Here is an 11,630-nt window from a genome sequence, read left to right on the forward strand (position 1 = left end):
GGACGGTTGTAATTGTTGAGATATTGAACCTGTTCGCTGCTAGAACACATAAAATCATCATGGTCTCCGCCGCAAGTGGTACAACATGCAACAACTACTCCTTGATTAGAACTAGAACCAACTTGTCTATTAAGCATCTTAACCACATTATCCATTTTTGCACTTAACATATTCAAGGTATCTACTTCGAGCATACCTGCGGTTCTCCTTGTATTACCTCGTTCGTTTGCCCATTGGTAGTTGTTAGCAGCCATTTCTTCGATCAATTGTTGAGCTTCCTCGGCTGTCTTTCCCATCAAAGCTCCTCCCGCTGTCGCATCTACATGCATTTTTGTTGGATATGTGAGACCATTGTAAAATATTTGGACTACTAGCCAATCTGGTAAACCATGATGAGGACATCTTCTTTGCAATTCCCGATAGCTCCCAAGTTTCATACAATGTCTCTCCTTCCTGTTGAGAGAAACTAGTTATATCCGTTCTCAATTTAGCAGTTTTTCCAGGTGGAAAGAATTTATTAAGAAAGCCTTAGCTAATTCATCCCAAGTGGTAAAAGTATTTGGAGGATGAGATTGTAACCAAACCTTAGCCTTGTCCCTTAGCGAAAATGGAAACAATCGAAGTTTAATTGCATCATCACTAACACCATTAAACTTAATTGTATCACAGATTTCAAGAAATGTTGACAAGTGAGAATTTGGATCTTCGGTAGCATTACCTCCATATTGAGATTGTTGTACCATTTGAATCAATGATGGTTTAATCTCAAAATTATTGGCATTTACCGTTGGCCTTACAATGCTAGTTTGAGAACCTTGCGTTCCCGGTACCGCAAAATCTCACAGAACTCGCCTATTTGAGTCATTTTCCGCCATTTCTTCCTCAATTGGTAATTCTATCAAGATTTCTTCTATCGGCCGCCAAACCTCTGATTCCTCTTGGTGTTGTGTATTCCTCTTTTGCCTCCTTAGTGTCCTCTCAATTTCAGAATCGAAAAGTGCAACTTCTCGATTTGATCGGTGCATACACTACAAATAAAAACAAGAGAAATTTTACAGTTTTAATTCAACACCTTGAATAAAAACAATGAAAATATCTAAATTAATAGAGATGATTAGACCCTAATATTGCCGCTCCCCGGCAATGGCGCCAAAAACTTGACGGGACTTTTATATCAATGCAAGTTTAAATCCGATTTTATACCCGTTGACTGCAAGTATACAGGCCGAAATTGTAATGTAGGGTATGTATCGGGTCGATCCCACGAGAAGCAAATTAAACAAGTACTAAACCCTTATTTTTCTCTATTATTTAAACTCACAATATATTTGAGCAGAGAAAGTATATTGCTAAAATCTACAAATTTGATATACAAATATAATTTAACAAATGCTAAATGCAAATGGAGAACTTGCACTTAAGGAAGATTCTAGGGATGTAGATTCCACTTATGGCATAAACAACACAAATGAATGGATTTACTTCTTGTTATTCTTCTTGTTTAACCAGAGATTCATTTCCAAAATTACCAAGTCTCATTTTCATGATGAAATGACTTAGAGCAATATAGTTTTCCCTATTTTCATGGTGAAATACTACTAGTACTCTGTTTTCTTTCATGAAACGCTAAATAATCCACTCAAGTGTATCTCTATTTTCATGAACATATAACTTAAGCTCTACTCATGTTTTTCCATTACTACTACCAATTCTCATTGAACAATAACAACTATAAACATGCTATTGGTGATCAATCAATAACAAGTAATCACAGCTACACAAGTAAACAAGTTAATACAAGATATAACAAGTGTAAATCACATTCAATTCATATTATTTAGCCATAAGTTTCATCTACTCCCTAGATAAAGAAAATTAGCTACTCATGAATGATTTAACAATCAAACTCATAAGTTTATTAATGTAAAACATCATAAAGTACAAGTACAAGAAAGATAAAAGAAAGTTTAGCCAATTGAAGGTGAAGCTCTCCAATTCCTGTTATGCTCTTGCACAATATGATTACAAGTGAAAACTCCAAAAATGCTTCTCCAAGAACTCTTAGCTAGAGAGAAAAATGTTACAAGAAAGAAAAACTAGCTACGAATGGTAATGTCCTGCTTCCCCCCTGTGTTTCTGCATAAAAGGTGGTAGAAAGTCTATTTTTCCACTTCATAATTTCCTCCACTCAGATTTTGTAAAAAGAAGTCAAAGATATGAATTTTTCTTTTTGTCTACAACTCATTTGGTCTTCTCTTTTGTTGCAGAAGCATGTGCCACCGATTTCTGTCCCTCAAAATAGCTGGAAAAGTTGTGAGAAAGGTAAAGAAAAATGACTGTGCCACTTGCTGAGGAGAGAGACAGATCCGAGCCTCGAATCCGAGGGGTGAAACTGGATCCGAGCTCGGATCTGAGGGGTGAAACTGGATCTGAGCTCGGATCTTCAGGATCCGAGGACTTCCATTGATGGATCCGAGGTCGGATCGTTTGACCTCGGATACACTCCTCCAGAAGTACAGACGAGGGCTCGGATCCCTCTTGTTCACACGGATTCGAGCTCGGATCCGTGTTGATCAAATTTCCAGTTTTGCACTTCTTTCCTTTTTCTACATTTTTGCTTCAAATTTCTTTTGTACTTTGTCCTCTGGATGATCCTTACATTTCTTTCAACTTCGTGCATGAATTTCATACATCAATAGCCTTCACAATTTCACAAAATTAACGCATTAATCCACTCATTTATCAAGTTTTGAACACTTAAACAATTATCACCAAAAGAGTTCAAATATGACTTTAATCTTCTCAAAACATACCAAAAGTTCATACCAAATTTGTACAAAATATACGTTAAATATTCACTTATCAGAAAAAAAGATAAAGAAAAGGGCAATTAGCTCCTATTTGATAACTTAATTCAGCACTTAAACTTAATATATTCAGATCTTAACATATTTTGATACGTTTGATAACAAAAAAAAATTAAACATCTAAATTAATTAAATGACACTGAATTTTTTTGGCAAAAATTGCTCGAAAAAATAAGTGATAAACTATTCATTTATCACTTAACTTATTACTTAATGTGCTATATAATCAAATGTATCAAATTTAGTATTTAACAATTCAATAAATTTTCAAATTTTAGTTTTATCAAACGCATCCTTAGGTCCCGTTTGGAGTTACGGTGCTTTGGTAAAAAAACACTTTTAAGTACTAAAAGTACTTTTAAATTATTTGGTGAAAATCATCCCATAAAATTAGGAGTATAGATTTTGGTTTAAAAGTACTTTTAATAAAACATCAAAGTTAATCATTTTATCCTACATTATGAACCGAATAAAGAGAAAATACTTTTAAAAATTTTCAAATTTCATATTATCCCATATATAAGTACTTATTAAAATATGTTTCCAAATAATATATTTAAAATCACTTAAGTAATTAATAAGTACTTTTATTAAAAACTCTACTATGTAAGTACTTTTCAATAAGCTACCACAGCCCAAACAGGCCCTTAGTCTTATAAGTAGTACTTTAATTCCCTATCAACACCTTGAGTAAGTGGCCAAGTGGGTATCTTTGGGAATTCATACCGAAGTTGCTTTACTTGGCTGCTGAATTTTTTTTTTTTTTTGAAAGACGGAGCTGTTGCGTCTAAACTTTGGTGCAACTATTTTACTATTTTTTCCTTAGCATGTCTAAATTACCCTTCAATTGTCAGTGTGATGTTGTACTTTGGCTACGGTATTTTATCATTTTTGACTATTTCTACCAAAATTTTGCTGTAATTTTCTTTCTTCTTTGTCTAATTTTACAATAAAATGCCCTCTTTGCGAACTTCTACAACGAAGCCAAGGATTGCTAATTGCATGTTGCATATTTATTATGGGTTTTGCGTTGGTATTGTCCTCTATTATGATTAGAGATGTTCACACTTCAAGAAAAATTGATTATCAGTCAATCGAATTAGATTGAAAATTGGATATCGGTAAAATAGAATTCAAGAAAACCAATTAAGATCTAATCTTAAAATTTGGTAAAATCATTTGGGAATGTATGTTGAAATTCGATTCCTGAATTTTTTATTGCCAACCGAATTACCAAATTTCATAATTTAATTAAACATTTCTTATATTTCATGCCTACTAATATATCATATTACGTATTAATGTATTAGTCAATAGTGTTATAAGTTATAATTTATGCTTATAAACTACTATGTGACCTTAAAAGCACATTAATTAACATATTAATAACTTTTATATTTTTAATTACGTATTAAATACACTTAATTAATCTAGATTAGAAAACCAATCTAAAACTTTGGAATTTTCATCGAAATACAGACTATCTGGCTGAAATTCAATCATCTAATAAATGTTTGGACGGTAATAAGATGTTAACCTTGTTTTAAAAAATTGAAATTTTTTTTTTGTTTTACCAAATTACCGAACATCAGCCAATGAACACCCCTAGTTATGATGACTGATCTTTGTCATGCCAATTATTAATCTTGTGAAGATGCCATTTAGTAGAATTTTGAACTTTTCACTTGACCACTTTTACCAAGTTGATTAATTATTGGCAACTACTAAATTCAGTTCGTTAACCTCAAAAATTTGGAAGAATACGCAAGTGATCGATATAGGACGTATCATAACAGCAGTTCATGGAATCAAACATTGAATATTCCTAAATTTTTTTTGTGCGCAGCTATAGTTTCATTCAAAGCATATGTCGAGTTAAGGTTTTAGCTTCTAATCTTAGTGTTGAAATCCAGTGAACTTGAGCCTCACTCCAATTCAAGGTATGGGTTTCATGCTAATCAGTTTGGCTGGATTCTCATTCTTTCTATGTGTTGGATCCATTTTAGGTATTTATGTTCTTCAGCTGACTGGAATAATGAGCAATTTGGATTTTGATATGCATGCTTTCGCATGGTAATTTATTAGAGTTACCCATTGTTTGCTCCGGATCTTCTATCCAATCTCCTTGTCCAAGTTTCCTGTCTATTTTGATACTACATGCTTCTTATTAAAACTCACACGCAGACGTTCAATTGTCAAACATAGCCAAAGCTTTAGGAGTCCAAAGTCAAGTCGATCATTCTGAGTCAGAATTTCTCCATTGTTAAGGCAGAAACAAGGAATACAAAATCCATTAGAAGCCATCATCATCAAATCTATACGATCAAGTCTATATATATTCTCTGAACAAGATTTCAGAATCTCTTGATATCATTCTTTGTTCTTAGGCTTCAAAACTACGAATCAGAAAATAATCAATCCCAGAACACAACCAAGGCAGGCTGTGCGTATTCAAACCATATATTTGATCTTACTACTAGTTTTACAAGTCTTACCGGAAGATAAGTATGCTTAAACACTTTTGACAAATACATTTTTTTTTTGGACCATAGGCAATTTAGTAGATGTACAAACTATAGTTTACCATGAAAGAAAGAGGATGCAAATTCCCCTAATCCCCTTAACCTTCTGTGGAAAAAGTGGTAATGTTAGTTCTTCTAATCAGGGTTTATCATATAATCTTACTAAATCTTGTTGTTGGATGGTTGGAAGACACAATTTTATTAAATCTTGTTGGTGGATTGTTAAAAGAAAAATGCAGGAATGGATTTGCTCGATGAAAGTCAAAAGATGAGGGAGAGAAAGTTTAAGGGCCGCTCAAGATAGTTTATGATAGAAACTAGGTCGTATTGAATCAGATCGGATGGAGAATTTAGCCAGAGAGAGTGGACAGATGATCCGAAGCCCCCATTGTTATGATGCTCTTGGTAATTTACTTTTGTTTTTTTTTTTTTAATTAACTCTCTTTAGACTTTTTTCCCATCAAAGATTTTTTTTTTCTAAATTCGTTTTTTTTCCCACCTCAACGGTATATGTAGCATTTTGGCTTGCTGTGAAGTGGTAAGAAAACGTAGTAAAGAGGAGGCTTGTAAAGGGAAGCATTTTTTACAACATGGAATTCTTTTGTTATAATATTTGTTGATTCAAATAAATTAATATTAGAGCTTCTTTTCTTCATTTCCTCTATTACTTGATTGCTAATGTTTATTCTGTTTAGTGTGAAGTTAATTGGCAATTACAGAATTTAAAATTTTGATCAAGCTTAGGGCCTTTAGGCTTGAAGATTCTATTACTAATTTGCTAGCAACAAAAAATGCGAACAAAAGATAGACAAATTGTCATCCCAAATTAGTTCATATTTCTCTGTATGTGGTAGTGGGGCAACAAAAGAGGTGATTAATTTAGTTGAGTTGATGATGAACCGCTTGAAAAATTTTGGCAAGTAATTAATACCTTGAAGAATTTCACAAGTCCAATTTGAGGAAGCCAATGGATTTTTTTTTAAGAAACTGTGTTTCAATACAGATGTTATGTAAATTGTGTTTCAATACAAGTCGAATTACTTCTTTTTTTTTTTCTTTTGTTTGCGTCAAATTGGAGCTGGGTAATGGTTGACGTTTTGCTGCAACTCACACTCCATCGCATTTGTTATTGCTAGCTGCAAACTTCAGAATTTGAACAACCTAAGGGTAGTAATGGAACTAAAATATATTATCTCCCTTGTGGTACGCACTTTTTAACGTTGTTTTTCTCCAAAGGGACTAACATGTTATAAAATATGTCAATTTAAGGGAGATGGGTGAGATTTTGAAAACTTCAAAAGTGCTAGTGAAATTATGAAAAATCTTTGGGAAGGTTTATGATATTATCCATTGTTTTAGTTGAAATATTAGGAACTATTTTGGTAGACACTAGCCAAACATTGGCAACCAAAATTACATTTCTTCCATTTTTTAATGTCTAACTTCATTTTTATTTTTTCCTTCACCAAATAAAAGAACCAAACTCAGCCCCCGAGTCTGCTGTACAGGCACCTTATTGCGGTAGGCAAACAACAGCTAACTTGTTCTGAATAATATGAATGGTAGCAAATGCAGAAGGCAGGGTAAAAAAATGAAGTTTGTTCTTTGCAAAGAGGAAAAGAAACTGCTATAAAAGAAAAGAAAAAACTGCTATTCTAGAGTCAATACATGTGGGTTGGTTTGCACATCTGCTAGCTATAAAAGAAAATTATAGCAAGTCTGGGGGATCTGCCGTCCTTGTCCTAACTTGTGGTTTTTTTTGGTATTTTTTAAATTTTTTCCACACCTTTTAATCAATGTTTTAAAACTCGAACCAGTGAGTGAATCAGTGATATGGCTCGATCACTGTTCAACTGGTCTAATCAATCCAGCTCTGGTTCAATAATTTTTTTTTAAAAATAAAATAGATAAACAGATGTGCACAGGATAAGCAATCCCATGGACTAATTTAAGATATTACCTCATAAAAGTAAATTTTTCCAAAGAACTTGGAACTTCATTGATAAATTTTAGTGCTAGTCTTTAGAGTTCAAAAAAACTTTTCTTTTTTCTTTTTTTTCCCAATTTAATTGACAGAAGCATAAACCGCTAGCTTATGGTTCATACGGTTTCAACTCGTTCTTAGACCTAGTCAACCCAAAGTATAAATTGGATCGGAGCCATAACAGGTTTGTAGTGCGACCAATTGAACCGGCAAGTTCAATCGGATTTTCAAAACATTGCTTTCAATGCACTGGCTCTTGAAAGTGAAACCGACTAAAGCCTAAATTTCACACTGCTAGAAGCCTAAAAGGCTACAGCCCACGTATAGGCCTATCAATGGGTCATTCAATTCCGACCCAAACCCATTTTAATGTACTAGATCGGATCCGACCTATATACCGAGCAGGTCTTGTGCTTAAGATTTTGGAATCGGGTTCGATGGTTAGATGGGTCACGGATCAGGTCCAAGTCTACACAGAAAGAAAAGACCCAACATGTATCATTCATTTTCTTTTATCCATGTTAGCAAAAAGGCCCAACGTGATCCCAGAATATTTAGCAAAAAGGACTTATATGCAACTTGTGATGAATACATTTCTGGTCAAACAAGTTTGCCTCTTCCAAATCCTAATTTCTTAGATGTTTCATCCGGAATACGGGTAAATTGATTAATTTGGTAAAAGAAAACTTTTATTGATTTAGTAAAAGAATGTATTTAGAAATATTTATATTTTATAATTATTAATGTATTATTCGGGTTCGAGTCGGATACGGGTCGGAATCTTATATTCCGTATCTAACCCGCTTTTTTGTTAGAATAAACGGGTACGAGTCCGGATCCGAGTACCAAAATTATTTCTCAACCTATATCCGGAAAAAATTACGGGATTCGAAACCCGACCCGTTGACTGCCTAAACCCATATCAAGAGCTTACTTCTGAAACCTAGATACCATATGGTTCATTACTACCCTTAAAAATCATTGACATAAATAAAAGAGTAAATTTTAAATACACTAATAGTGTATACAATATCATAATTAGATATATGACACACATACAAAATTTAGATTTTAAATTTAAATTTAACTTAATTGTCATGTATCTAATAATGATGGTATATACAATGTTAATGTATACAAGATTAATCCAAAATAAAAAGGGCATAAGAGAAATGGCCCGATTAATGCTTTCCATAAGAAATTAAATAGGGTGATGTCGCCACAAGATTCTTGGTGTTTGCATTTTTTATGTTTTAGTATGTTTGAGAGGGTGTTAGTTTGTGTGTATCTAGATCCATCTCTATTTATTGAAGTGGGAGTGTGTTTGATTGTCTCTTGATCTAGATCTAGATCAGCACTAAACATTAGTAAAAGAAAAGAAAAATAAAGGAGACAGGCCTTGCCTTAATTTTAATTGGAGATTCCGTGCTTGGCTTTGATGTACCCATGAATTAAACGTCGTGGGTTTAAATCCCCTCTTTTCTCTCTCCATCTCTTAAATTTTACTCTTTTTCTATTAGGAATTTGACAAAAAAAAAAAAATTTCTGTTGACACAATGGCATTGTTTGACAAGCAAGTTTTTGGTCAAGTATGTTTGCTACAAGTTTTTTAACAACTTTAACCACAGTAACCTCAAAAAACTTTTCAAAAATTTTAAACTATACACTTCAAAATATCCAAAAATTTACACACTTCAAAAATTTTTTCTACAACTTCTACAGTAAATTATAGTAAAATTTTAGATAAATATCCAAAAAACTCACTTGCCAAACGGGGCCAATATTTAACAGTAATGATCAAATTACTTTAGTTATAATCTCATTACCCTTGAAACCAAATTGATTTAAACATTTGGAAGACATAACTGAACTCTATTTCTTGAAAATCCAGTTCACTTAAACATTAAAAGAAAAAAAAGACAACCAAACTCAATTTGCTGGAAATTGAGTTCAGTTGTCTTTTTTTTTTTTTTAATTATGGGTTAACAAAACTTCAATTATTCTCTTATTATTTAATTAAACACAAATTCTAGTAAATCAAACTTAGTTGTTCTCCTTTTTGGTTGAATTGACCTCAATTTCCAATAAATCGAGTTCAATTACAAATAAGGACCCAACTTGGGCCACATACTTTTAACATTTGGAAACGAAAATTACAAAAGACGTTGACTCCCAGAAATAGAGTTTTGTTAAATCAAAACAATTGAGCTGATTTTTCGGAAACTGAATTTGGTCAAACTTTTTTAAAAACAAAAGCCAACTGATCTAGACTTCCCAGAAACCCAAGGCTCTGCTCGCGTTCCTTGTTTTTCCCACAAACCGTTTTTGTTTGTAGAGTTTATAGTAATAAACTCCAAAACAACTCCCAAAATACACAATCTCAAATACACCTAACCAAATAATAATAAAATAAAACAAAATAACAAACTCCTACCATCTTTTTCTCTTCTTCCACCCATCGCCACTGACCACTGCCATCAACCTTCCCCTCCTTCCCTCCTCCACTGCCACCACCTCCCCTCCCCTTCTTTTTCCTCCCTTTTCCTAGTGAGATTTTTGCTTTTTTTTCTTATTTTTTGCTAGATTTGAATTTATTTCAAATTTGGTTGTTAAATCTACAATGGTTTAGGTCTTGGGCTTATTTCGATAAATTTCATCATCATTATTGGAGTTTAAAATCATTTATTACTAGATCAGGCAACTGTAATATCCATAGAAGAGAGCCTCCAACAATTATCTTATTAGAAGAAAATTTAAAAATTTCTCATATTTTTGAAATCTGTTTAAAATTTTTCAGATCTATTGTATGTGTTAAGTTGCAGATCTATTATTTCTAATGCATGTTTAACCTACCATTAGAGCATTGATATAAATTAAAGTGTGTTGAACGATTTCCAAGAATCTGTTAATGAAATTTGCTTTTTGTAGTAAGATAGAAACGGTAAGCGTTGACTCCGAGCCCACAAATCATTCTTGTATTTTCACTCTCACACTACCACAGTGCTCACTTTTGTGCACGAGTCTTTCTATGACCAAAATTCTATTTGATTTTAATTACTCCATTCTTTCCTTGATCAGCAAGAGAGTCATACCATTATTAACTCAAAACCGAATTGAACCCAAAATTTATATCATGCTTTTTTGTTCTTTCCGTAAGAGCACAAAAATGAAGCAGATGCCTACTTTGACTTTTAACATTGATTCATATTCTCATTGCCAAGGTAAGAATGCAACTGCAATACGGGTCCGTCATGTTACTTGAGGTTTGAATTATATGAGCTCTGAGAATCTCAATCAGACAGAATGAATGTACCATTTTAGAATTCTGGGGCAGCAAATGCAAAATACCACTAGCAATTTGTTATGCCAGCATCTAAACTACTTAAAGCCGCGAAGCCTGATGAACAGTTGATTGTGCCGGTTTCGCTGTGGTTTTGCAGCTCATTTTGTCCTTTTTAGTCTTTTCGCGGGCTTCATGTAGCGCCCTTGCTTCTGCTTCCGCTTGTCCTCGTTGCTTTTTTTGTTGCTTTGTTCCCATTCTGCCCTTTCCCTTGGTTCGCCTGTAATTTTGTCCCCAATTTTGTCCTTTTGTTTCTCCTGGATCTTCCGCTGTTGCCTGACTTTACTCACAAATGTTAGCTTTTCTCCCCAATTTCGTCCTTTTCTTTCTCCTCCATTTTCTTTCTTCAAACTATAATTCTCTCTTCTCTTTTATATTTATTATGATATTCATTAATCAATAAATTAATTACTCAAAATATATTTATTAACAAACATATTGATTTTGTAAAAAAATATGCCTCGAGTCACCTTATTGTAATTTAAATTTCTGTAACACATAAGCTCATGTACTATTCGTTGACTTTGAATAAGATATTCATTAATCAATAAATAAATTACTTCATGATTAGATAAATATAATGAGCTAGCAAGCGTTAGTAATTTTTCACATCAATGATCTAATAGACTCTTTAAAATTACTCTTTAAAATTGTGTTTTTTCTCCATAACACAGAAGCCCATGTACTATTCGTTGATTTTGAGTAACATATTCATTAATCAATAAATAAATGACTTCATGATTACATAAATATTAATGAGCTAACAAACCATGATTAATTTTTCATATCAATGAGCTAATAGACTCTTTAAAATTGTGTTCGCTACAAGGAATGCAGATAACAGAAGGTTGGCTGACATTTGCACGTAAATATTTCTTGCATGAAGGAAGTGTCGTGTTGTTTACCCTGCTCAACGA

At 33.1% G+C, this 11,630-nt stretch overlaps 1 non-coding gene across 1 annotated transcript; it reads left to right on the top strand.

The window, feature by feature from the left end:
• The first annotated feature begins 384 nt into the window (after window positions 1-384).
• Window positions 385-489, top strand: LOC113767167. The gene has a single exon (XR_003467889.1). It is a non-coding gene; the product is annotated as a small nucleolar RNA R71 (small nucleolar RNA).
• The last annotated feature ends 11,141 nt before the right edge of the window (window positions 490-11,630 follow it).

Source organism: Coffea eugenioides, chromosome 3 (genome assembly GCF_003713205.1).
Source record: "Coffea eugenioides isolate CCC68of chromosome 3, Ceug_1.0, whole genome shotgun sequence".
Lineage (NCBI taxonomy): Eukaryota > Viridiplantae > Streptophyta > Magnoliopsida > Gentianales > Rubiaceae > Coffea > Coffea eugenioides.